Source organism: Mytilus galloprovincialis, chromosome 14, assembly GCF_965363235.1.
Source record: "Mytilus galloprovincialis chromosome 14, xbMytGall1.hap1.1, whole genome shotgun sequence".
Classification (NCBI taxonomy): domain Eukaryota; kingdom Metazoa; phylum Mollusca; class Bivalvia; order Mytilida; family Mytilidae; genus Mytilus; species Mytilus galloprovincialis.
In genome coordinates, this window is record NC_134851.1 from 15,254,726 (window position 1) to 15,277,465 (window position 22,740).

The window sequence follows — 22,740 nt, forward strand, 5'->3', positions numbered from 1 at the left end:
TAATACCTTAAGTGTGAGGTGAGGGGGTAATTTGTTTACAAGATTAACCCTACTTGTCTGGAACAATAGTGTAAAAGTTCGTACCAAATTGTTTCAAAAACTTCCAGCAAATACCATGTAAATTGACTGATTTTGAAAATCAAGAGGTTTTGAAATAAAGATGCTTGACCATAGTTGACATAAAGCAAATAATTAACATTTAGGTTATTTTAATAGGATATTGTGGGTGCTTTAATTAGAAAAAGAAGTTAGATCAATAATTATAGTGAATTCTATTCAGATCAGCTCTGTAAACTGTTGAACATATCAAAAATTTCATTTGTGTAATTGGAAAGGTTGGAGTGAATGAACTTGATATTTAAAAAAATCAAAATCATTTATGAAATTCAGGACTAAGTATTACATTAAAGGGGCATAACCAGGGTTGGTGAAATAAAACAGGGTTAAAATTGTGAATTTTAGATGCCCAATAATATGGTAAACATTTTTGACATTTTAAACCAATTTCTTTTTTTTTTTTAAATAGCCCCCCCCCCCCTTTTTTAAACCCTGAATCTACCTTTATTAGTCCCCAGTACTTGATAATTGGCATATCCAATCTATAAACAGTTATATCATGAAACAAAACAGTGTAATAATGTTAGTAGATTAGCAGTAGGGCGACACCAGGTCATCTCAAGTCTTCACCCCATATCTTAGATATAGGAAGATGTGGTGTGAGTGCCAATGAGACAACTCTCCATCCAAGTAACTATTTAAAAAGTAAACCATTATAGGTTAAAGTACGACCTTTAACACGGAGCCTTGGCTCACATCGAGCAACAAGCTATAAAGGGCCCCAAAATTACTAGTGTAAAACCATTCAAACGGGAAAACCAACGGTCTAATCTATAATACTAAAGTTACGAGGTCAAATTTGTCAGTCGTCATCACGTAAAAACGACGAATCAAAGAATTCAACTTTAAATATAACTAATATAGAACAAAGGTGTAGATAAAAAATTACACCACTCCAGGCACTTTTGTTTTCCACGTAATTAATATTGCCAATAATTAAGAAGTTCCGGGTCGAGTCCGATACCGATACCAAAAGTATATTCACCTGTTACCGATAACCTTATCTGTACGTTCCGCATCTGACAGGCGCACCACCAAACGGTGTATTCAGGATTAATATGCTATATACACGGGTTATAACCACATGACCAACAATTTAAGCTTTTTGCACACTTCAGAAAACTCAGAAAACTCGGGAAAAGGGCATTTTTGAAACCGTCAGCAAAAAAAATCTCTTAAGAGTCTACCCAATTTAAATTTTTGATTAACAGTATAGATATTTAATATTAGGATTACATAATACATCATATTACTGTTAGTCCAGAAATTTGTATTTATATGAATATACAAATCAGGTCGTATTCCTTAATTTTTACAATTTAAATTCCTTTGCATTTTCCTGTTGCCATAGCAACGTATTACAAAAACATCATCACTGATAAAAATGTTTAATTTGATTTGCAGTGGTAACCTTACTTTGTACTTTTAACAAAATACACACATCTAGTCACACTTTTGCTCTAGGTAGCCTGCAAATGTGTTGATTTTTGTCTAATTATGGAACGCTTTTTGGACTCGTAACTAAGGAAACACTTTCCTTAGACACGAGATGTAATGATGTGATCGAAAACAATTTTTTTTCTCTAACATATTTTTCATAGTATAACGAATCAATTAAAAGCACTTTAAAAAAAATCTAAGTTTTTGCACATTCCATGTTTGTACAGTATGAAGCTCTATGCTCAATATTGGCACAGCCTCTTAAAATTATGTTTGGTTAATGAGTAATATCATCATACGCGTATTTTTAAATACAAGAGGGGAGAAAACTCCCTTTTACGTTCAACGTACCGATGCAATCAAATTTACATGTCGCAACTAACATTTTACAAAAAATAATTTGTCGATATCTTATACGGTTTCTGGAAATGAATGGAAATAAGCCAAATTCAAAAATTAGAATATGACCTTGACCTTTGACCTTGACCTAATTTTTATTTTTTGGGACCAAGGACCTCAAATCAAAAGATCCTAGGTCTCTATCTCTTATGGTTTACAAAATTAAAATGCATATCACCTATATCAAATGCATAAGGGGAAATAACTCTCATATGGAGCGTTCATATCACTTTGGTCAAAATAGGACAAAACATGCGAAGGATATAACGAGCAATTTTGTAAAATAAATTTGTCGTAATCTTTTACGATTGCGAAATAGTAGTGGACACAAGGAAAACTTTGTTTGGCGAGATAACTCCTACAAAGAAAAGTATTCCGTTACGCAGGGTAAATTTCAAAAGCGCATAAACTGTTCGATATTATGTACCAAATATCTAAGCGACATTTTGCGAAACAAATATTTATCACCAGAACAAAATTAGGCGGAAGAAAAAAAGAAAAAAAATCAGAAGAAAAACAATAGGTCTTTCCGTGGAAAAGTGGAAATACCTAATAAAACAAACAAATATATGGAAAATGTTATTTGTACAACAATTGGCTGTTAGAATGATAAATGGAGATATGTAATATACAATTTATAAGATAGCAACATCTTGACATTAATAACGACATCAAAACCAAAGAAATAAAGCAAATTGTGACTAATGCTTCTTGGATGAGTATCTTTTGATCTATAACTTGTAGATTTAGTAAACGTTGGTCCCTTAAATTGGAAAGTTTTGATAAGTATGTGTAGTGTAATTATCACAGATACATTTCAGTCTCCTAGTACATATTTGTTTAAGTTTTAAAACTTTTGTACTTCTGGAGAAAATTCAAACCACAATGAAATAAGGAAGTGCGGTAAAATTGCTAATTAATCAACTTTCCATAAAAGACAAAATGACGGATATGTTAGCTTGCTTACATTGCTACTTCATTTTAGATCTTCAAATTACCATTCCATTATATGAACTGCATAGAGTACGTATCATCATATTGTTTTACCCGTGTCCGTTCTACCGTAGTATAGGGTTTACACGGCTAATTATTTAGGACTACAGTCTTTTTGCTTCAGATGTACCTGTAGGTACTACTTCTCATATCAAAGGTGCGCATATCGTCTGAATTGTCTTTATTTTTTGTTCATGATAGGTTGCTGGATTTGGCATTTTGATCAAATATAAAAAGCACGCAGAGTACAGACTCCGGCTTACATCTCCGACATGTGAAATTTCAAGCTGGAACTTTCATATTTCGCAGTTTGTTTTACTTATAAAAAATGCATTTATGATCTCAAGAAATTCATACAAATTGCATGGTTTGTCCGACTTGTTGAGCAACCAACTCACGCATTTACACCACACAGAGTACACTATACTAATGCATGTAGCAAGTTAAGAATATGACGGCTGTTTATCATTCTTTTGATGTCTTTGGGATTATGATTTCGTCATTTAATAAGGGACTTTTAAAGTTTAGAATTTTTCTTTGAGTTTTGTCATTCTATTTTTTAAAATGTGTATTATATCAGGATCATTATTTTACTTTATAATTTTCACAGCTAACAAAATGTTAAACCTTTTTTTACTGGTGCATCAAATGGGCCTTTTATAAACAACTGTTTTCAAAATTGTACTGTATCGTCCCGAATATGCAAGAACTATTTGCCACTGAACGTTAAACAACCATCAAAAACCATGCAATTATAAAACTGTTTACTGAATCTAATTTTTTAAAGTACTCTATTCCTGCATAGATGAAGCAATGATACCACCATTGTTTTATATGATGGATCACATGTGAAATTTTTCATGTCATTTTCACGTGAATTTATTTTATTTACAAAAATATGAAGGCATTTTTCATGATTTTAATCAAATTTAATGAATAAAGATATTATTTTAATACTCTTACTTTTAGAATTTACGTGAATTTAACGTGTACCAAATTCCGGTGATTTATGCATGAACTATTATCACAAGATTCACGTGGAACCAACCATTTTAAGCTATTCAAGTATATGCTCGTTTGGTGTGAAAATAAGACGAGATTCATACATTATCGTTAATCATCTCAACACGATTGATTTTCTCGCTTGAACCGGTACGTACGGCGAAAGCGAGAAATGCAATCAAGTTAAGATGACAAATGATAATCTGTTTATCGCTATTTTACCTATGACGACGTTGTCAATTTCATGTCAATTTCATTAGCAACGCCACGTGTCTCCTTAGCTTGTAGCGATACATTTCCATCTCAAGCGAGTAGCATGATATGAAAAATTATCAAAAAAAAGATCAAATGAAAGATCAAAGGAAAAATGCACAAAATAGCGTTAATAATGTTAATTCATGTGAGTGAAATTTCCATGAGCAGAACGAAATAAATTATATCAGTAGAATTTCATATTGCATTACTAGAATTTACGAAATTCGACAGAGGAAATGAAAACAAATTATAGTTTGACGTGCTTCTATCGCTTTGTAAACAACACCCAAATGAAATTCTCGATATATTTATACTGTACTTAGCGCATACGCATAGATATACCTCCCACGTTAATCATATGTGTTGAAACCTATTTGCATACGCGTTGACGATTTATTTCCTAAATATAGTAACACAGATATATTTTGTACAAATTGTCAATTTCATCATGGAACACTTTCTCTACAATCAGGGGTTCATTAAGGGATGAAAATAAGTTTTATATTTATGTTACGATTTGAAAAGCTTTCAATAGCCTAAATTAAACTGCTGTATAACAACAATGTAAATATAACACAAATATAAACTTTTTTGAAACCATCGAAATTCGTATAATATTGTATTAAAATGATTTTTTAGGTATGTTTTGTTTTATTTTCTATAATTCTGTTGCATTATTCGCCATATTTACTGATTTCAGCAAGTCCACATATTACGAGAAATACATGTAAATCAATAATGGCAAATTTTGTGTTCGAGAATTTTTAAAGAATTAAACATATTTTTTTTCTAGCGGTTATTCACGATATAATCATTGCAAGCGTAAGATTTTTTAATCGGAATGTTTGAGCTTTATCTTACATGGAGTGACAAAGAGCAGCCGCACAAACGGCAAACCCACCATTACTTCAGTTTTTTAATGACCGTATTTGTTTTATTCGAATCGAAATAATTCATGGAAGCCATAGATTTGTTGTAAATTTACAAATTTCCAACAAATCTATGGCTTCCATTAATTATTTCTTAAATTAACACCAATCAGATCCTGTTTTTCATATCTCGGAGTAGTAATACCGTAACATTATATCCTGTATACTATAACGTCACAAGTTTTTCAGTCACATTCTAAGGGTATCAATCAACTTTAAAGCCATTTATCTAAAACAAAACAAGGATGGTGACATATAACAGTTTATATACGTGTATGGATTCAGTACTCATCCTGAATATTATGTTGTTGTTTTTTCTCCGTATATAAGAACATGCCATCCATTGGAAAATCGGCTATTTACCTATGTAAAATTTTCGCTAAAAATTGACGTTTTCCAATGAAAATAATGAGAAAACAAAAAAGGTGACCTCCATTTTTTTATTACATATTCCGATGTAAATCGATTTAAAAAACAATTGTGCCAAAAAGTTTGAAAATTGGGAGATATGCCATTCGGTATCGTGTTACCTTAAATTAACCGGTACTTTGTTAGATACCAAAACGAAACTTATCGATCAAGCGCAAAAATTTATGCATGTTATTACTCGATTTATTTCACTTGACTGGGCGGAGTTTGACCGGTTCGCTCATAATAAACCAGTCCATCTATAGATAGGTGTTTTAGGATAAAGTCATTTATAATGTGTCCAGTCATTCAGTCAAAAAAGTAAATTCCTTTGCCAGTCATCCTTATTACACACATCTTCAAATAGACTCAATAAATTAAAACGTAAGCTCCGCCCGATCAGCTGAATTCACATTGGTTATATACATAGAATGGTTAGAAACGAAAACATTGCAAACTGAAATCATATGATTCCTTGAGAGAACAATTCTTTTATATGGTTTTGAAGTTTGGGGTTTTGAGTATTTGAAAATTATTATACAGACGCATTTGAAACTTTGCAAACAAATATTAAAAGTTCGAAATACTACACAAAAGTTTATCAGTCGAGGCAAATAGAAAATTGCATAACATTATGAAATATCCTAATATAACACATTATTATGAAATTCAATAATATTAGTATTTCGAATAATTTTATTGATATATTCCGGAATTTTGTAATTCATAAAATTACGGATATACATAATTTAAGAAGAATTTTTGAATTTAAATTAAAATTTACGACTGTTTTTTAGGCCCCATGACAATTTTGAGAAGTCTCCGGGAAACAAAAGTTATTTAGGATTGGAGTATATACCAGGGCATGTTAAACAACTGTCAGATTTTCTCCAAATCGACGATAAATACCCCCAATACGACGGTATCTGATATTTTATTATAATTTGACAATGGGAGGTAATTCATGTCGACTAAATGGGCAATAAGAGGTTATGGTTCTTTGATAATTTTGATTTTAATATCATGTTAATGATTGGTATTTTTATATTGCTTAGCATGCGATTTACAGTTGTTTACTTTAATCTCCTTTTTTATAATTCTTAAATCATCTAGTTAAAGACGTTCAGAAATGAATTTACATTAAAATTAAAATTCGTTTTAGGTTATTAAAACCTTATGTCGGTTGTCATGTTGAAACAAAAAAATACCAGAACATTGATAAAATAATTAAAAAATTATTTTATAATATATAACGATGCAATTGTGTTTACTTATATAATTACTTTAATTATTTGATTTAAAATTAACAGCTGAAAGCATATGTGTTATCAATTTTAGAAATGCAGATATTTTCTATATTCATACCGTGTAGAACCTTTAATATATCTAATTTTTACTGTTTTAGCTGTTTTTAGTTTATATTCCTTACGGTATGGTTTAATGTGTTTATTTAGATAATGTAGATGGGATGATGTCTTCAATCTATGCAAACTTTTGATAAAAAAAAAAATCCGGTTTATTCTGGCTATTCCTACATTTTGAATTTTATAGGTAAAATAGTAAAGTTTTATGTTTGAGTTCCCAAAATATTTGTGTAAACAATGGGACTATAAAGGATTATGTTGTAACAAAACTAAACTAATGAACCAAGGTAAATCCAGGTAAACCTTGTGGAAAATAAAATACAAAGACTAGTTCATATTACAATGTTTTATAAAATAGTTTCATAGCACATTTTGTGTAAATAATATTCAAAAGCATAATATGAATTACAGACATAAAGGCACACTGTTATTCACAAGCAATTGAAATGTTTAGCTGTGAAAACATTATAAGTAAAAAATATCAATTGAATTATAAATATATCAAAATTGTGTACATATTATTTCATACAAAGCCCTATATTTTGATTTAGACTACATCTTCATTGCAGCAAAGCACCGAAAAGTACACTAAATTGACATTAAAACAGAGCACGTACACAAAAATACACTGCACTAAATTGACATTAAAACAGAGCACTTACACAAAAATACACTGCACTAAATTGAACACACACAAGAGAATACGAAGTCTTAATAATTGTGCAGGAGATGAGAAGCAGCATCTCCATACTGGACCGTAGTAAGTTTATCATTCTGTAACCTTGTTTTCAGTGTTTGAAGTCTGTCTCCTATTTCCCTGTATTTTCTCTTTCTTAAAACACGTTTCCCATCAGCTCTTTAATGGATAGTGCAAGAGCATGGAAGGCTTCTTCTTGTTTCTACAACTTGAGCATGCTGAAGATGCCTTGACTAAAATAGAGGGGCGAAAGATACCAGAGAGTCTAACTTCTTCAGTTTACTATGACCACCTTCTAAATGATTTGATGTTCTAGGAAATTTTGTTGCGTAGTGATTCCATAGGCTTTGGTTGTTGTCTACCCAATAGCTCGTGACATAGTCTGTGATATTAAGAATTTGTATCTGCAGCATCGTTGTCAGCATTGATGAATTTTGTTGGTAATACTTTTATACAAACACTAATATATGAAAAGCATATGTCAAATCTGAATTTATCAATATATGAAAAATGTTTGACTCGGACAATTTTGAAAACATATTTTTATATATTTTGTATAAGAGTACTGTTGACACATCAAAACAGGAAGATATAGATTGTAAATATAAAGGATTTTAACTTGACATCTTCCGTTACAAGTAGAAATGTGACATTTTTAACATTTGCTGGGTTTGTCCTTGGTTGTTTCCCAAATGCAGTCTATCATGAGCTATTATGATCTGAATTGTAATTCAAAACAAAATATTTACCGTTTAGCCGGCAATTTGTGCAGGTTTATATATAGGGATAAAATGTTAGGAAGAAATAACAAATGAAAGTATATCAAACATTCTATTGCAACATTGTGGGTAACATTTTGATTGGATAACGTCTCCAATTTTCATGGCATCAATTAACAGTTAATGCTCTGAAAACTTTCGCCAAAGCTCGGACGACGTATGACAGATTTTAAATGTGTGGTTTTACGTTGTTTTCCGTCAGTTTCATAAGAATGTAGATGACAATTTAGTGTTTTAAGAGCCGACGGCATCAATAAGTAATTTGATACTTCACTAACATGTCACACCAGTAAACTTAATTTGCGACCATAAAATCACCAATTGATGCCGTCGAATTTATACAATACAGCTATCTCCTAGTTATCAACACGGAACTGACACCGGTGGTCAGTAGTAATTCTACTCAGAACGAGCAATCCTACATATGCAAGTTTACATCATCATCATCAACTATACAATAAGACAATTTATTCTTATATAAGAGAACCTTGAAGGGGTCAAAAAGAACAACTGGTTACTACGTATATATTTTTTCAATTTAATTTGGTACCGCAGCTTACATATGTACAATTCTATTCCATACATCAATGCACACTTACAATTATTTGCTGTGATAATAAATTTTTTCATACCAAAAACATAATTGAAATAATAGAATTGTAATTTTTGCAGGTGTGTGTCTTCCAGATTTCACTGCAAACACAGTTATGATTTGGGGAAGGGGGGGGGGGGGGGGTGGACCTATCTTAATAAAATGGTTTTGCTTCTAATTATCATTATGAAGTAATAATAGCGATTTTTTTTATTCAACTGAATTGTATCTAAAAGAGTTCAACAGAATGCATCAGACACCAGCAATTTGAAATATCTCATCAGGAAAACAAAAAGATGTGAATCACAGACGAATACAAGTAATGTTTACCAATGAAACACGACCAGTCTCCCCAAAAAAAAGACCACAATCGGGTAACATATGTGATAAGTCAGACCGCACATTTCTGTTATTGTTGTTCATTTAGTTCGACCTTGAAAATGTGTATAAATAAGTTAAAATTTATAAAAAGAAGAGTTTGTTTTTACTTAAGGTGGTATGGGAGTCTAAAATAAAAATGATGGAATTTTTTCATACTTTGCCAAAACGTAGTATCTATTGATATATGTTGAAAAATATAATAAAAATGATAGGTCACCGTGCATTTTTTCGAGCTACAGGACGTGACAAAATGACAAATTTTGTATAGATTATACAGGAAAAAACACCATTTTGTGATTAGAAACTAAACAAAATGATAGAATTGTTAAATACTTAAGGAAAAGATAGCTTTCAGACACTGCTTTGAGAATATCAAAAGAAAAGATGGGGTCACCGTACGTTTTTTTCCAGCTAAAATACAAAATAGAAAAATTCCATGTAGAATCCTTCAGAAAATGCACTGTTTTAGAGTTACCTCCCCTTAAAATAAAACACCCCAAAATAATCAACATTTGCAAAAATATTAATGTTTATAAGTTATACTCTCATAAATTGGTTCTTTTAAATGAAAATTCATATCAAATATCTGCATTCCTGCATCAAATTTTGCTAATTTGATAGAAAATATGGACCTTTGGTTCTCTGTTTTTTACAATCCAAGATGGAGGAAGACACCCATACCACCTCAAGACTCTTAAAGTGTTTGAAATAAGCATTCAACGTGTTATTCCTCTGATAAATCTAGGATTCATAGAATATTTTCAAAAAATGTCAATAAGTCTACTCATTAAATCGTTGTTAAAAAAATCGGATTTTATATGTAGAAAGTAAAGTAACGAAAATACCGAACTCCAACGCAAATTCACAAATCGAAAAGTGATTTATCAAATAGCAAAATCAAAAACTGTTTCTATGGCTTTTAAAAGTTAAATGTAGGTGTATGATTTAAGATTTTTTTGCATCTTATATACGTGTTTATACTAATTAGGTAGTATGAAGCTACGATATATTGTTTTTTTTTTTTTAATTAAAGGCACATTTAACAAAACAGCCGATTTCGGTAGGTGCAAATACTTCTGGATTTTTCAAATGCATAAGCATATTAAATTCAACTGAAAAAATACACGAAAAGGTAAAATACTGATCTTAAAAAAAATTAATATGCATTCTGCCCCCGGCACCATTTGGGGGGGGGGGGGGTGGTCTAAAAACGGCCAATTATCTTATCGTAAAGAGACAGTCGAGCACACATGTTTCGTACTAGGCGTGTTTGAGTTGATTGTTTTGTCCTGAAAACGTTTAAAAATTTAATAGTAAATGTTTGATATATCTGACTTTAGATTCGATTTTTTAAATATACATTAAGGCTACATGTTTATATAAACGTTGCGCACGATGTTCCTACAACACGACGTTACAACACCACGTCGTCAAAGAGAGTTTTCTGAAACTTTTGACGTTCGTTTATTCAATTTGCAAGTTTCATTTGCTTTTTTATGTAGTTGGTTGATTCTAAATCTGTTTCTATTAATTTTGTGATGTCTATTTACCATGAATTTGTTTACCACAAGTTGTGGAAATCCGTTAGATAATGTTTACCCTTAATTCACCTTTAAATTTTGTATTGTCGTAAGTAATGAACTTGAAGGAACGAAAAATGGGACAGAAGTATACGGTTTTCAATAAATGAATTATAACAAAACTTTAATCGCAGGCTGCTAAAATTGCATGGTGTCTGTCATTGTAAATTTTTCATATCTTGATTCAACCCTAATGCAAATATATCCGACACTCTGCAAGTTTATAAAACCATATTCACCCTTGATTAATTTGAATTGAATTGAATTAAAAATTTGCTTGACACGGAACTTGTCGAAATGCAACCATTAAATAAAATTATTATAACCCGATCTTGAAAACTAATTTCCCAGTCATTTGAAGTTGCTTGCTTTTAAAATGTACTAATCTTCTCATGAATCGTCCGTATAATACGGGGTTGCATTAATTCAATGAAACTGTTTTTGTCGCTGTTTCCGATAAGTAAATAAACGCATTATACCAGGACTAAATTAAGTATATGCGCCTGACGCGCGTTTAGTCTACATCAGACTCATCAGTGCATTATTCCAATGAAACTGTTTTTGTCGCTGTTTCCGATAAGTCTTTCAGTTACCTCCGTTTCATGTACAACATGCACCGTTGTTTTGTTTTTGGACAACCAGCTTTTTTTTTAATTTCACCACGCGATTCGTTTTAAGTATCAGGAATATACAATGGAACAAAATTTGCACATGTAACGTCGAAAAAAAAGCGTTTGTTTGGATTTTTCGACGTTTGGACGAAATGGCTACCGTTTTGTAATGTTGCGTAGCATTTTATTCCTGTAAGATCCAAACATGCAGTAAATAAAAAAAGAATCTACACTTTATGTTCGTTTCGTGTATCGAACTTTTTTTTTGGTTAATTATAAATTACTTATTGAAATATCAGGTTAAAAACCCGCACTAATTGCTTGGACAAATGAAATATCAACTTGAACAAAATGGCTACCGCTTGAAAAACGAATGTGTAGAGATGGCTTTATAGAATCTACATTTTTTGAACTCACAAACAAAGAGGCAACTGTTTGTTCTTTCGGTAGATGTTATAATTATCTCACATTTTTTAGACATTTTTAGCTATGTCTACCTATAAAACTACCTTTCAGACGTTAATATAAAAAAGAAGATGTGGTATGATTGCAAATGAGACAACTATCCATAAAAGACCAAAATGACACAAACATAAACAACTATAGGTCATCGTACGGCCTTCAACAATGAGCAAAGCCCATACCGCATAGTCAGCTATAAAAGGCCCTGATAAGACAATGTAAAACAATTCAAACGAGAAAACTAACGGCCTTATTTATGTAACAAAAATGAACGACAAACAAATATTTAACACATAAACAAACGACAACCACTGAATTACAGGCTCCTGACTTGGGACAGGCACATACATAAATAATGTGGCGGGCTTAAACATGTTAACGGGATCCCAACCCTCCCCATAACTTGGGACAGTGGTATAACAATACAACATAAGAACGAACTATAAAAACAAGTTGAAAAAAGCTTAATTCATCAGATAGACAACCAGATGCTCCGTAGGGCGTAGCTTTATACGACCGCAGAGGTTGAACCCTGAACGGTTGGGGCAAGTATGGACACAACATTCAAGCTGGATTCAGCTCTAAATTTGGATTGTGATTAAATAGTTGACACAGCATAGGTTTCTGACACAGAATGAATGTGTTCTAATGAACTTAAAATTTTTGTTTTCTCTTAGAGCAATTCACTATGCTGTTGAATATTAATCCTCTCAAAAAAATGTTTGAAGAAATTTTCTTTTTTATTTATGAAATTTCAAATGAGAAAAATTGAACCCAATTTTTTTTATCACATCCCCCTTTCCCTTATTCCAAAACTAATCTCAATTAAAATTACTAATGGAGTTTGCAACAATAACTACTCATTTAAATACATCATAAAATATTAAGATATAAAAAAACTGCTTGTTATCACTGAATGGTAAAGATTATTTTAATTTATCAGTTGGTAGTAAAAAGTGAATATACATTGTATATTGTATATAACAAAGATTTAAGTTGATTCTGGACAAAGAAAGATAACTCCAATTAAAAAAAAAATCTTGCTATTGCACAATATTTTGCAATTAGATATTTCTTGCTTACTATTCTGTACAAAGAAAGATAACTCTAATTAAAAAAAAATTGCTTTTTCACAATATTGTGCAATTAGATATTTCTTGCCATTGCGCAATACTGTGCAATTGAAAAGACTTGCTATTGCACAATACTTAATATAATAATTTTAGATCCTGATTTTGACCAACTTGAAAACTGGGCCCATAATAAAAAATCTAAGTACATTTTTGGATTCAGCATATCAAAGAACCCCAAGATTTCAATTTTTGTTAAAATCAGACTAAGTTTAATTTTCGACCCTTTGGACCTTAATGTAGACCAATTTGAAAACGGGACCAAAAGTTAAGAATCTACATACATAGTCATGACAGTTAGATTCGGCATATCAAAGAACCCCAATTATTCAATTTTGATGAAATCAAACAAAGTTTAATTTTGGACCCTTTGGGCCCCTTATTCTGTTGGGACCAAAACTCCCAAAATCAATACCAACCTTCCTTTTATGGTCATAAACCTTGTGTTTAAATTTCATAGATTTCTATTTACTTATACTAACGTTATGGTGCGAAAACAAAGAAAAATGCTTATTTGGGTCCCTTTTTGGCCCCTAATTCCTAAACTGTTGGGACCTAAACTCCCAAAATCAATACCAACCTTCCTTTTGTAGTCATTAACATTGTATTTAAATTTCATTGATTTCTATTTACTTAAACTAAAGTTATTGTGCGAAAACCAAGAATAATGCTTATTTGGGCCCTTTTTTGGCCCCTAATTCCTAAACTGTTGAAACCAAAACCCGCAAAATCAATCCCAACCGTTCTTTTGTGGTTATAAACCTTGTGTCAAAATTTCATAGATTTCTATTAACTTAAACTAAAGTTATAGTGCGAAAACCAAGAAAATGCTTATTTGGGCCCTTTTTGGCCCCTAATTCCTAAAATGTTGGGACCAAAACACCCAAAATCAATACCAACCTTCCTTTTATGGTCATAAACCTTGTGTTAAAATTTCATAGATTTCCATTCACTTTTACTAAAGTTAGAGTGCGAAAACTAAAAGTATTCGGACGACGACGACGACGACGACGACGACGCCAACGTGATAGCAATATACGACGAAAATTTTTTCAAATTTTGCGGTCGTATAAAAAATACAAGTGCACATGGCCGGGTTCTTATACATCCCGACACAAAAAGACACAATGAACAGATCTGAGAGTACTCGCAGTTATCTGACAGCTAGTTCAAAGCCACTAACAACTAATAAAAAAAATCATGCCTCTAACACAGATTGTAGGTCCAGGAAAATGTATATGAATATAACATACTAGTAATATTTAGTTAGCTTTTAATCTACTGATAAAAAAATCAATATATTAATACCAATAAAAACAATATTCAATGATCTTATTACAGTGTTGAATTAGGCGAGTGACATTTTCAGAAAAGACGCTTAGTTAGTGACTTTAATGCACCATCCTAACACACAGCTGAATTTTTTATATGTTATAGTATAATATCTGAACTTCCTTTTTTGGTCGGTCGTAAAAAAATCGTACGGTGCATTTTTTGTAAAAATTGAATTAAAATCGAGTAATAATTCCAAATTGAAAAATGACCAACAGTGTTGAAGCGTAAAAAAATTAACATGTAGCTTTATTTCCTGTTGTCACAATGCAAAAATTATGTACGTTGAACATGTCAATGTATAAAAAAATACTTAAAAAAAAAAAAGAAGTGATCTTTGCGAAAAAAAAAAAGATTTTTGTAACATTTTTGGATTTTTTTATAAAAATTGTGCCAATTTTTATTTTTTTTTTCATTTCTTAGATATTTTCGACTCGAAACCAAAATTAATGATGTTCGTATTATTTAAGAGTTCATTACTTGTTTAATAAATATCATTATCACTGTATTGGTCTGGATTTTATACATTTTCCACACACTCCCCCTTTTCAATCAAATTTCCGAAATCGCTTTCTCTGTTAATTTCTCTCAATTTTTATGAACCTAAACGCTTCAAAAAAAGAGTATGAATAACCATGAAGGCATTTTTTGTGGTACTAATATTACGCAAAGTATAAAAAATAAATTAAAAGGACCATAGAAGCTGAGATGTCAACGTTTTTTCTTGGTAGAAAACCAATATCTTACTGTTCTTAGTCAATTTGCACTTACAAAAAGCAGAGATTATGAATAACTATTGTGACGTAAAATTGTGCTTTAAATTGTTATTGTTCAATTTATAAATATATGATATAGATTATTGATGCTCTAAATTATATAAGTAGATTTAACATGACTTTTAGACAAACTATGTTGTAAACTATTCATCTAACTATTCCTGGTATTAATATAGATTATTGGTATCAATATGCTGTTATTAAGAATGGAAATTGAGTTTCTCAACTCCACAAACACTGTTATATAACTTATTAGTCATTACAAGTTATAGATAAACAAATTTATAACAATTTCTATCATAATGAAAATCTAATAAAGTATTCTGGGATAAATAGCAGATGCTACATTAGTTTCTGTTTACTCGATGGTCAAATATTGGAAACACATAAGATTAGCTATAATTAAACAATAATCGTAAGCATCTGTTTGTTACGAAATTTTATCAATAGTGGTCAAGACATCAAAGATAAATTGATAATCAGTAATTACAATAAAGTCTATAAAAGCCTAGATTTACAATTTGTGCTCAATTCGAACACTTATTGTATTCTAGGTAAGTTTGAAATAATTTGAAATAAACTATTTATTCCTTAGATAATTTCTAAAAGTTAAATTTATTTATTTTTTCATTAAAGAAAGTTTTTAGATCATAAGTACTATATTCATTATAGCTGATTATATTATATTAAGAACAAATAAAAATGTATGTTTCATTTTGTTAATGTTTCATTTTACAAATACTTTAAAAAAAACAATGTATCAAATAATAACTTATATTGTAATGTCTTAACTTTATTCTCCATTAAAAAATTCGAACACTTATTGTATTCTAGATTTTCCGGTTGTCGATTCCGGCCTGTCTCTACAGCGACAGCAATGCCTTAACCCATCATAGGCATTGTTCACGGCTAGTTTCCCCCAACATGTAAAGACTAAACATCAGCTCTCACAGATGCAGTTCGTCTGTCGAGAGTCCGAAGATCAAACAACATCAAGCAGACTATGTTTCAGTACCCGAATATTCAACCAACTAATATTGTTATAATATTGAGAGTTTGTGTCATTAAAGAACAGTAGACAAATAACCACCTATTATACCATTACAATATAACTATTGAAAAATACTTCTTTCTCAATTGGATCAATGCATATTTTAGTTTTGTAACTAAAAGAACGCAAAAATGTGTCAAATCTGATATGTTTACCATAAACTTGAACGTGAGATATGTCCACCTTTTAAATTTCCTACCGTTTTGACTATCGCATACGGTAGACTTATCGATGGTGCAAATTTTGTCAGTATTTTAGAGGAAGCATAGCGTATGTGCTAGGGCCGCATCAAGAACCTGTATGTTGACATGCTATAAATACTTTAATATATGAAGATATCTATTCATTAAATTGACAATTTTGAATTCTTCGTAGATATTTGAAATGCAATAAATCTTCTACCTCTGTCCTCAGGGGGTATTTATTACTTACGAAGTTGTAATTTAAATAGGATTACGTGTTTTTAAATATTCTTCGAAGTTTTACTTGGTTCGAGCGTCACTGATGAGTCTTATGTCGACGAAACACGTGTTAACTAACGTAAACAAGCGATCATAATATGCCTAATATCTTTCAAATTGATTTGTTATTCAATATGGTTGTCGTTAGTTGCTTTTTATGATTTTTGCTTTTGTTTGTAGTTTTGAGCATGAATCAAGCTTTTGGGTATCTAATTAAAATTGTTTTAGAACCTTTATAGCTTATACGGTGTTGGCTATTGCATCTTGTTTTAGGCCATACGATAAGCCATAGTCGTTTACCTCAAAGTATTTAGTCTCTGGTATACAGAGATCATAGTGTCCTTTTAATCAAACTTATCAAAGGTATCTGGCGTATAATATGATATCATCAGGCTTCTTATTCTAAATACGGATTAACAATTTAAGAGGAGTAATGTCGGAAGGTCGACGATGACCTGACACTTCGTTGTATTGTAGACATGGAACAAATGTGTGCTGTTTACGAGTTCTATAACCAGTGTGAATTATGGTTGGCGATGCACCATGTTTATTGTGCATGTTTAGTTTCTTTTATTAAATATTTGCACCTTTACCAGTAGTTCATGCTCTTACAAGTTATATATATCTGTGTTTTTAAGAAAACTCTTTTTTAACGCTTTCGAAATCATCAATAGATATAGCGGGTCTATCACAAGTTGAACAAAATCATATTGATATGTAGATCGGTGCTGAAAGAAAACTCTAAAGTGTCCGAAACCAAAAAAACGTATTTATAAGTCTAATCAAGACGATTTGAGTAAGCTACATAATATAAGACTTCGAACCAAAAAGATTGCCATCGTGTCACGCCTACCACCAAGTGCATCATCATTCAAACTACATGTTCTGAAAGCTGGCAAAAAGACATGGCGTCATAACAAACAACTACGGCAGTAGGTTTACCCCAGTATGAGTACAGATGACAAAAGTGGTCTTAAAACGTCATACTTTCTTCAGAATTTAATAAATTTGTTCTTTTGAAGGACAAAAATATGCATTAGGGAACTTGCACATGTACTGAAATAATTATAAACATCTGTTACACAGAATTATGTCAGTAACAGCGAAGTATAAAAAATTGTTCCAGTTAAACAAAAGCTTCACAGGCTCAGTTTTATATATGAATTTCGACTGTATTATGTTGTTAAAAATTACAAAATAGAAAATTGCAATATTTGTTATAAATTAGATTGATTTCGTTTCTTTTAAAGAAATAGATTATTCACCGAAAATCCTCTAGAATGACAAAAAAAACTATATATAGTTATATCCCGCAAATTCATATTAGTTGATAAAAATCTATACATATATCTAAGTTGTAAATACTGGTAAGACATTAATGCTTGCATTTTTAACTGCAAAACTGTTGACAACATAAACGTGAGTGAAAATAAATGCAGTCGTAATAAAAAAAAAACACGTTAAGAAATTAAAGTGTTTGTAAAGTATATATAAAGTGTCGCCACAAAGGTCACCGTCGGACCTAAGTTTAGTTTGTAAATCACCGCATTCTAATTTTGAATCTGGGGTCATGTCTACAATACAACGAAGTGTCAGGTCATCATCGACCCTCTGACATTACTCCTCTTAAATTGTTAATCCGTATTTAGAATAAGAAGCCTGATGATATCATATTATACGCCAGATACCTTTGATAAGTTTTCTACAGGTACAACCAAACTTCAAAACCAGATCTTTATATCTATGGAAAAATTTAGTAAAGGTTAAAAGTAATTTATGGTAACGATATCTCTGATTTAATAATTTACCAGTAATACATAGGTTGCGTTCGTTAAAATCCAAAACGTCACAACAGACACGGGCATAGTGAACAAGTTGTGATATATAAACACCGTAAGATGGTGCCAAAGGAACATCACCATCTAAAAATGGAAAATTAACAATAGGGAACGAAAAATCGTTTCTTTTTTCGTAAACTTTAGTGTGTAGTTTCCCGTTTAAAACCGAAATATCTAAATCCAAGGAAGGAGCTATTACCGAATTTATTTGATTTATTTAAAGTAAGTTCCTTGGGGTAAATGTCAGCAGTATATAGAGAATTTCTTGATTATTTAACGAAAAAATATATCATCAAGATAACGATAAGTGTTGTTGAATTTATCAATTAAATGCAATGTCGACGGGTCTTTACTGAGTTTAGTCATAAACTGTGATTCGTAACAGTACAAAAACAAGTCTGCTATTAAAGGGGCACAATTAGTGCCCATGGGGATACCTATAACCTGTCGATAAACTTTGTTGCCGAAACGTCCGTAAATATTATCAAGGAGAAAATTAACAGCTTCATTCATCTCATCACACCTCCAGTAAATTTATCTTGCATATTTACATTTATCATTAGAGAAGAAGGCTTTAAATGAGTAGCAGCAAAAAACGTCATTGGACGAAAAACGTCATTGGACATTTTTCTTATTCCAGCTTAATATGCAGCCACCGAGTCAAACGAAATTCGACAAAAGAACGGCTTTAATTTAACCAAGAACTGAACCACTTCTTTGCTTCTGCCAAGTTTCGGAAAGATTAGAGAGAAAAAAATAGAATCACTATACATAAGAGATAAAACAGTTGTTCAAAAATGTAACGTTGGATATCCGTTTTTTTCACAAAGTTTTGTTGTTTTAATCCTCAAATTTACTAGATATTACTAAGAATATGACCAAGAGCTATAAGAACATAAAGGAAAACATAAAACTGAATTAGTTTTTATAGTGGTTAGTGTTTGTTAACATTTTATTTTGTTTTGCGGAGGAAATTTCAAAGATTCTGTTTTAAATCATAGGGGTTGTAGGAACAGCGTGCGTGACGTTATAATAATACTAAGGATTCACAGTATAAAAAAGGAAATAAATGGGTGAAGTGAAATACCTTTGTAACAAATCATTACTACCTACAGAGAAGGTGTGGTTGGAACACAATAATTAAAAGATAAATGATAAATCCATTGCAGGACACACATGATACAACATTTCATCTAAACAACTGTATTGAATTGTATTTATAATAATATATGAAATATGGGTCCCTAACTTTTACACCTTTTAGGGACTTACCACAGGAATGAACAAAAATAACATCCAAAATCCTTTGTTCTTTCCTTTGCAATATTTTGGCGGTTAGTTCAAATACACAATATAATTTAAAAAAGATTATGCGAAATAAATAGTAAGTGCAATATGTTCCACTGTTTATGCAGGAAATCGAAATCAAGACCTTAAACATATGAAATCAGGGTAAATGCATTTACAAGTGAACGACTGGATATATGATATGTTTATTTAGCATAATCATTTAAAATTTGTATCCGGGATTCTTCAAGGATATGCACAATACAGTAATATAAAAAGTACATTAAAATTATTGTATGGCATTCCCAACCAACTATTATTAAGCGTTGATGTTTGTTTTAATATAGTCTTATTTTAAGAGCTGGGATGTAAAATAGTGATCCCACTCGTATATAGTGTTTCAATTTAAGATGATCCGGTGGCCTCCAGCTATCGGGTGATTTTACACTTACACACCGCGTTTTCGTGTGATAACTATTACTGAATAGCAAAACCGAGTTTGATCTAACTTTTTTATATTCTCAAACATAAAGAGGATTTAAGTTTTGTAGATCTAGGTCCAGTCAGGCTTTTTTACATTCAGATGTACGGATTTGTCTGTACTTAGAGTGCAATTCGTGGTATAAATATGACCATATTTACTAAAAGGTTATGCTGAACATTAAGGTCACTGCATAAGGTAAATTATAGGTGAATTAGTGTACAGGTAGAACGATTTTGTTTCACAAGAAAGTTAATGTCCACTTGTTAAATGGGGGGTCTTATATATCAACATTTGGCCATTAAAGTATATAATAGTTATCAATAGTACCAGGATTATAATTTAATACGCCAGACGCGCGTTTCGTCAACATAAGACTCATCAGTGACGCTCAGACCAAAACGGTTAAAAAGCCAAACAAATACAAAGTTGAAGAGCATTGAGGACCCAAAATTCCAAAAAGTTGTGCCAAATACGGCTAAGGTAATCTACTCCTGGGGGTAAGAAAATCCTTAGTTTTTCGAAAAATCCAAAGTTTTGTTCACAGAAAATTTATAAAATTACCATATAATTGATATTCATGTCAACACCGAAGTGCTGACTACTGGGCTGGTGACATATAACATGTATAAAAAGTAAAATCACAAAAATACTGAACTCAGAGGAAATTCGAATCAGAAAGTCCATAATCACATGGCGAAATCAAACGATAAAACACATCAAAAACGAATTGACAAGAACTGTCATATTCCTGACTTGGTATCCTAACACATATTTATCTTTGTGAAATATTTATATTACTTTAATACTGACCGTATTTGTTATTCCATTTGTGCAACTTTACCTCAACACCTAAGCGTAGTTACAAAACAATTTGAATTAATAATCTTTTATGAGTTGATATTTGAAATATCTGGGTTGTTTTATGGTCTATAAGAATATTATATTATGTATACCCTTTTTATCATTATAAGGCAACAAACTTTATGTTTTAAATTGAAATAAAATAATTTTACTAACCTGTTTAATTTCATATGACTATATAACTGTATATTCAATTCACTACTTTCCCTAGCATTTTCACCTATTTCAACTATTTAATTATATTTAACCTGTACAAACAGGTTTAATCTCCTGCTTTAGATAGAGTCACTAGTATATATTTGTTTAGGGGCCAGCTGAAGGACGCCTCCAGGTGCGGGAATTTCTCGCTTCATTGAAGACCTGTTGGTGACCCTCTGCTGTTGTTTTTTTATTTGGTCGGGTTGTTGTCTCTTTGACACATTCCCCATTTCCATTCTCAATTTTATTACTAGTTTATTCTATATAATTTAAATCTAAAGATCATAATTAAATCAATAATTTCGATTCCCTCTTTTCTCCTCAGATTCTAGTTTCCATAACACGCTTGTGTAGAGGTTTAAACGTATTCGGATGTGTCTACTTTTGTGTTTCAAATGTCTGGTTATGTAAATGTATTTCAGTTGTTTCCTGTAATTAGTTAATACTTCAGCTTTATCATGTACATATTTTGTATATTCATTTTATTAAATTTACTGTTTGCAAAAGTATAAATTACTCTAAATTATAGGGATTTTCTGGTAACTTAACAGAAAACCCTTGCCGTTTTTGGCACAACCTTTTTGATCTTTTGGTCCTCGATGCTGTTCAACTTTGTACTCGTTTCGGCTTTCAAACTTTTGTATCTGTGCGTCACACATAGGTCTTGTGTGGACAAAATACACTTCTGGCGTATAAAAATTTTGAACTTGTTGCCTTTTGTTGGCTGTTGTTCGTGTGATTCTTTGTCAGTTGTGTTCTCCAATTTATTTATATTGTAGTCCTGTGTTGTCATTTTGATGTTATATTTCATATGGCCATAAAAGTGCGAGGTTTGGCATGCCACAAAACCAGGTTCAACCCACCATTTTTTCCTTTAAAAATGCCCTGTACCAAGTCAGGAATATGGTCATTGTTATATTATAGTTCGTTTCTGTGTGTATTACATTATAACGTTGTGTCGTTTGTTTTCTCTTATTTTTGAGTGTAAATTCACATTGCGATAAGACGTGTCACGGTACTTGTCTATCCCAAATTCATGTATTTGGTTTTGATGTTATATATATATGTTATATTTGTTATTCTCGTGGGATTTTGTCTATGTGTGTTACATTTTAGTGTTATGTCGTTGTTCTCCTCTTATATTTATATATAATTAATGCGTTTCCCTCGGTTTTAGTTTGTTATCCCGATTTTGTTTTTTGTCCATGGATTTATGAGTTTTGAACAGCGGTATACTACTGTTGCCTTTATTTTTTGTGTTTGTTTATTCCTGTTAGATTTCAAACAGATGAATCAATCCATCACTTGAAACG

General features: G+C 31.3%; 1 long non-coding RNA gene across 1 annotated transcript in view; it reads right to left on the minus strand.

The window, feature by feature from the left end:
• The window catches only part of LOC143058581 (uncharacterized), a 44,857-nt gene extending 23,341 nt beyond the window's left edge, over positions 1-21,516 (minus strand). The window contains exon 1 of the long non-coding RNA XR_012973131.1: positions 21,386-21,516. This is a non-coding gene — a long non-coding RNA (uncharacterized LOC143058581). The remainder of the gene's footprint in view (positions 1-21,385) is intronic.
• Between the last annotated feature and the right edge of the window lie 1,224 nt (positions 21,517-22,740).